Genomic DNA, 6,000 nt, shown 5'->3' on the forward strand with positions numbered 1-6,000 from the left:
TGTTTTTCTATGTTGTTGCCTGCATTTTGCTGCATTCGTGAGATTCTTGTATAATTGATGGTATCAGTGGCATATACCATATAACATGCTTATTCGTTCCATATAAATCACACACCCAAAGCGTGCACACAGAGGCCACAGTTCTGCTCAAAATCCACATTTGGCATCTGCAATTCGGTATTATATTCCAGTAACTGAGGCTTTAAAGCACAGTGATATTATTTGGAATGCCCTTTTTTTTTATTAACTGACATGAAAGTCTTTGGTTTCCTGAAACTGACACGAATGCTTAAGCATGGCAAGAAAGTGGTAACAAAACACATTTGTTCACAGAGAATATGTTCCTTTCTTCTTTCACAAAGTGCTTTTCCTTCATTCACATTTAAGTGGTAAAATAAGTCGTGTTTTCCAGGTTAATGAAGAGCTGTCAAAAGAACTAGGGCAGCTCTCCTTAGGGTTAAGGAGGCTGAACAGAGGTTGAGAGAAGAGGCTAGAATGGAGTTAGATATTGAGAGACAAAAATGTCATGAGTTAATCCAGAAATACCAGAAAAAACACAAAGAGCTTCAGAAAAAGGTTATCGTGTTTTATCACGAGTGATCCAGTTTGTGAACCTGAAATTCACAGTTCAAGATGTATTGTTTGATACACTGTAGTAGCTTATTGTTATTTTACAGTACAACTATCAATTAATTGTGGATTTTCACAAGACATGCAACACTAAACCTTTTTTTTATTTTGTTTGTTGTTAATAAAGTCTGTATGTTGTCATACTTTCTATGCATGATGTGTTGGAGTTAAATTCTTGGTTGTGTTTAACACATATTTATAAAAAATATTTATTTTAAAACCAGTTGGTAATAGTGATTTTTGCAAACATAAAAGATCATAATCGCACTAATTAGAAGAACTCAACATTAAAAATGTATTTATTTCTTTAAACAATTTATGAGCTTTATCATTAGTTGTCTTATATCAATTACATTAAGTTGTTTTATCAATTTAACTAAATTTTCAACTTTAATATATACTTTATAATATATATATATATATATATATATATATATATATATATATATATATATATATATATATATATATATATATATATACACAAATACAAATCTCTCTAGTAATTAAACATACTCACGCCAAGCAATATAAATTGTTGCAGACATGTGTCTTTTTTTCCCTGCTGGTTAACAAAATCCATAGCTGACACTCCACTTCATGTTTCAATGGTATGGCTACCACATGTTGTCATAAACATGCAAGGCACTGTTTAAGATTCATCACGGTTTAAAAAAAAAAAAAAAAGACTTTACATAATAAGAACAGGCGTTTGCAGTAAATTCACATCTGTTTTGAGGACAGTAATCCTGTTTTTTAATTAAAACACTGGCTCTGATCAGCTGTGTTATAGTGAATTTATTTAATGTGAATTCCATGTTTTGTTTTGTTTGCTTTTTAAAGTGCCTTTCCTTATTCGTACTGCCACCATGGAGCTGAAAGAAGAAATTAGTAGTTTGGAGAAAAAGTTGGAGGGAGTTCAAATGAGTGTAATGGAGAAGGAGGACAAAAAAGATCAAGAAATTGAGAGTCTGAAGAAACTGGTCTTTGAGTTTGAGAGCCAGTTGAGGCATGAACAGAACAGAGTTGATGCTTTGACTGCAGAGTTGCGGCAAAATAAGCAGCAGAAGTCACACAAGCTAATTGAAATAACTAAAGAAATAGACCAGCTAATACAGGAGTCCTATCAATTGCAAGAAGAGGTCAGTAGTGGGGTCTAATATAATGGAGATCCTCTCAAAGGGGTAGGTTTGGAGGGAGGACTCAGATACAATGTTTTTCTTTCAAAGAGCAGTACCTTTTCAGGATGCCGTTGGCCATTACCAAGTGTATTGTACGTGTCTATTCAAGCAGTACAAAGTGGAGTTTTAATTTTACAAATGTCATATTCTTTTTGAATAGATTTTTTTTTTTTTTCTTCAAAATGATTGTTATATACATCCGCAACATAGAAAAATAAGTGGCAGATACATGTATAAAACAAGTGTAAAAGAAGCTTTGGCCTTCACTTTTCTTCCCTGGGAGAATTAGTGCAGTGGTGAGTCCATTTGAGCCCATCTGGTTTGGAGCAGGTGTAAATTGGGAATAAAGGTGGAGATCTAAATAAGAAGGTAGTTTGATTCGGATAAGAGGTTTGCTGTTTATTGAAGGCGTGGTTGTCTCTGTGAGCCTCACTAAGTAAACATTGTATTGTAGTTTATTTAACAGGCAGGATTAGCAGGGTTAGTGATACAAAGAAAGATTGGAGGTCTGGGTTTAATGCACCAGCCCTAGGAAACAGTAAGCCTTGGATTTAAATTGGTTGTGTAACTTTGAGACCAGAGTCAGGATTGCTCATGTAAATGTTTGTGTTTTTCAGCTGCCTCTGTGTTTTATTGAAAGTGGCATATATGTTGTTATATCTAAACATTTAAATAAGAGCCTCGAGTAAAGGTTATTCTGTCAGTGTAAATGCCATCAAAACTTGACCTTTTATAAACTGGTCATACGTGGCACAGATCGAGAACTATGTAGGTGTCCATGGGATAAAATGGGTATACATCTTTGAAAATACACCAGGTTTGTTTTTCGTTATCTTTGTCATGAAGGCTATCAAAAATGTAAAAACAATCAGCGATCTAAAATATGGCACTTCATGCTGAGTAAAGTATTTCTGGCACAGCTTGTGCTCGGTCCATTAATAGACTCCAAGTTCTCTTACGTATTTAGTCAATACAGGCTGTAATCAGATTTGCCAAAAAACATCTTTTAATTCAGATGTCGCGCTTCACTCTGTATGGTATTAACATATTTATAAAGCACTACATTAGAAGGTATTTAATGCTGAGAATGGAAATGAAAGAGGTTGGACTCCACAGAGCAACATAACTACTAAAACTTGTTTTTTTTAAAATTCATAAATAAATCTATTTCTGCTCCTTGCAGGTTAGTCAAGTGAATGCAGTCATAGTTGGAGAAAAAAGCTGGTACTCATAATCTGTGGAATTACATTACTTAGAAGTTTGGGTTTTGTTTGTTTACATATTGCAGTAAAGCAAAGTTAATGAGTTTACATCACTAGCATCTGGGCACTGCATCCTAACTCTTATGTTGCATTGTATGTGGCTTTTCTACTTGTTACACAGATAAGATTTAATGAAAGTATAAAGCTGCAGTATCAAAATCTAGACATGAAAAATGGTTTGTATTATCTTCTCATTGACTAATAGATTTATTCATTTGTATATTGCAATTGCAATTATTTTTGATGTTTATTCATTTAACAAAAGTGACTTGTTGCCTGAGATTGATTTAAATTTTCATTGCCAGAATAATGTTCTCTGAAACAGCACACTAATTCACTATCTCTCAAAGCCAATGACATTAAAAAGGGCCATAAGCATATAGTATGTGAAATGTTTTTTTCGTAGCCAGTGCACCTGTTCTTGTGATATGTTTTAAAACTGCTGATGTTTTTGACTACCTTAAAATAAGATGTGTTGCAATAAAATAGGGCAAACTTACCAAATGTAGGGTTTTGTTAATTTGTGTTTTTGCAGAACTGTCTGCTCCACGAGACTGTGCCCAGAGAATGTGAGGAGCCCTTTGAGCTAACTGAGGCTTTGAGCCAGGCCCAAGAGCAGCTACTGGAGCTGAAACTCAGTGGGGGGCTACAGATTTCACAGTGCTCTCTCAGTCAAAGTAGTCTGGTCTTGTGTCGTGTCCCCCCCCCCTTCCCAATCTGCTACCGGCCAGAGTTCTGGGATATAGACACAGCACGAAGGCCTGACAAGATTAGTTGGAAGTGCTGAAATGCCAGGAGTAATGGACTACCTACAATCCCCCTTCCACTCCTGCCAAGGGACAATGCATCTTCCGTGAGTAAAGCCAGGCACAGAATCACAGCTGCCATATGGAAAATGGACAAGAATAAGTGACTCACGAAGATAGGGTTCAAAGTTTGTGCCTAAAATGAACCCATCATTTAAAATGTTTAGTTTGATCAACTTTACTGTACAAGGTTCTTGATTTTTTTTGGCAGAAGAGAAGCTGAAAATCTGCAATCTCTTTAAAGCAGACCATGTGGAACTGGAAGGATTATGCTGCTGTTGAAAACTGTTAACTAAAATTCAGTTAACAGTATTTGCTTTAAACAGCGTAACCCTGAACATTAATCATTCTATAATTTGCATTAAAAATCAAAGTGTTTTTGAGCGAGTGTAGGGAATGCTTGACTAGAAATATTTAAAGGAAGTTAATTTTCTTTAGTTTTTTTTTTTTTTTCTGTTTCCTTATATATCTCAAGTATTCATATTTATTAGAACCGACTTTATTCTGGCTTTGCTCTAAATGATGGTAGATCAAGTAAACCGTGCCCATTTGTTTTGGTTCAAGGCCATCTCTTAAAGAAATATGTAAAACATCACATCTGCAATTCCTAATCAGCTGTTTTCAGGCATGTTTACCAATCAACCCCTGACTATGTTTGCCTACTTTTTGGCCCCTTCCATCCTCAAGCTGTGTTTGTTTTTGCATTCAGTTTAATTTTGCCAACATGAGTTTTCCAAAAAGCAGCTTCTAAGGTATGAGATATAATGGTCTGTAAAATGAAGTTAACAGAATTCCTTTATTAATCGGGTTTTTAGGAGTGTATTCATTCTCTGTGCCTGATCAGTGTTACATGAAGATGGCTTTATTTCAGTTCTGGTTTCCCATTTGCCACACAAAGCAGGTGCAGCTGTTGTTCCTTACACACGTGACTTTCTTGGCTGGCGTGTGGAAGATCTCTGTATTCCTCCCCTTCCTCCTGGACTGTTCACTTCAAAACCATTCAGATATAAATGTATTCCACAATACTTCTCTTTAATGAAGCTCTTTGTGACTTTCATCTTTGCTGTTCTTACTGGAGGGTTGTTTACTACATGCTCTTTGATAGACAGTACTTATTGCTCCTGAATCTATGAATTGATAAAACAGTTTAATAGATTAAAAAAAGAAAGTCCAAACACATTGAAAGGAGATGTCTGACTTTGCCCTTCATAAATGTACTGGCATTGGCATGTATAACATGCACATTTCATCAGAAGATAAAGCTTCCATAAGCAGAGCATTTCCTGCCAATTTTACATTTAGCTTCAATAAAATCCTAAAGAATCACTCTGTACTTGCTGGTTCCTCCAAAATTGTCCAGTGTTTTATCATCTTGGGCGCATTGGCTATTTTACTGGCATTGTTTGCATTTGTAAATTTTTCTTTTTACACAAAAATAAAAAACACTTTCAAAGCTCATACTTATAGGGTTTGATGTATTTAGGAGCCCTTCTAATTACTTTTAGTTACAGATACTGAAACAAAGATGGATTATTCTTTTTTGTGCACTTAAATCAAAGAGGAAACCACTTTCTTTAAACTGGCTAAGTGCCAAAGAAACAACACCTCGCAAGTTTATATGCATTAGGCCCCATACTCAAAGCTGTCATCTAAAAACCCATCAGAACAGTATTTGTAATTATTGTAACTATTCCTAGTTTGTATTTACCATTACTATGGAAGCAATCTACTGTATTAGTGATTGGCACAATATGTGTTTTTAGCAACCTCCCAAAAATTGGGCTCAAGCTGCACATACTGGTCACAATCAGCCTCTGAACAATGCTTTTCTTGTTTTTTCATCTATTTGGCAGAAATGTTCTTTCTAAAGCTCCAGCATTCATAGAACATTTAAATAAAAGCATACATTTAAAGGAGCTTGGGGAGATCCAGTACACAATTGGAGTGCATTTATTTTCATTGCGTTAATTTAGCAAATTGCAGGTCAGGTATTCTGCAAATCCAAAAATGGTAACTATCTGGCAAGCCTTTTCAAAGGTGTAAGTTTAGGTCTAAATAGGCCTTCACAGTTGATAATACTGACCTCTTGTCAAAAATTGGTATGTTTTAGAATCCATCTGT

General features: G+C 35.2%; 1 pseudogene; it reads left to right on the plus strand.

Annotated features, from left to right (window-relative positions):
* Window positions 1-3,944, plus strand: part of LOC121326601 — a 44,862-nt pseudogene extending 40,918 nt beyond the window's left edge.
* Window positions 3,945-6,000: the final 2,056 nt, after the last annotated feature.

This window comes from Polyodon spathula, chromosome 14, assembly GCF_017654505.1.
Source record: "Polyodon spathula isolate WHYD16114869_AA chromosome 14, ASM1765450v1, whole genome shotgun sequence".
Taxonomy (NCBI): Eukaryota; Metazoa; Chordata; class Actinopteri; order Acipenseriformes; family Polyodontidae; genus Polyodon; species Polyodon spathula.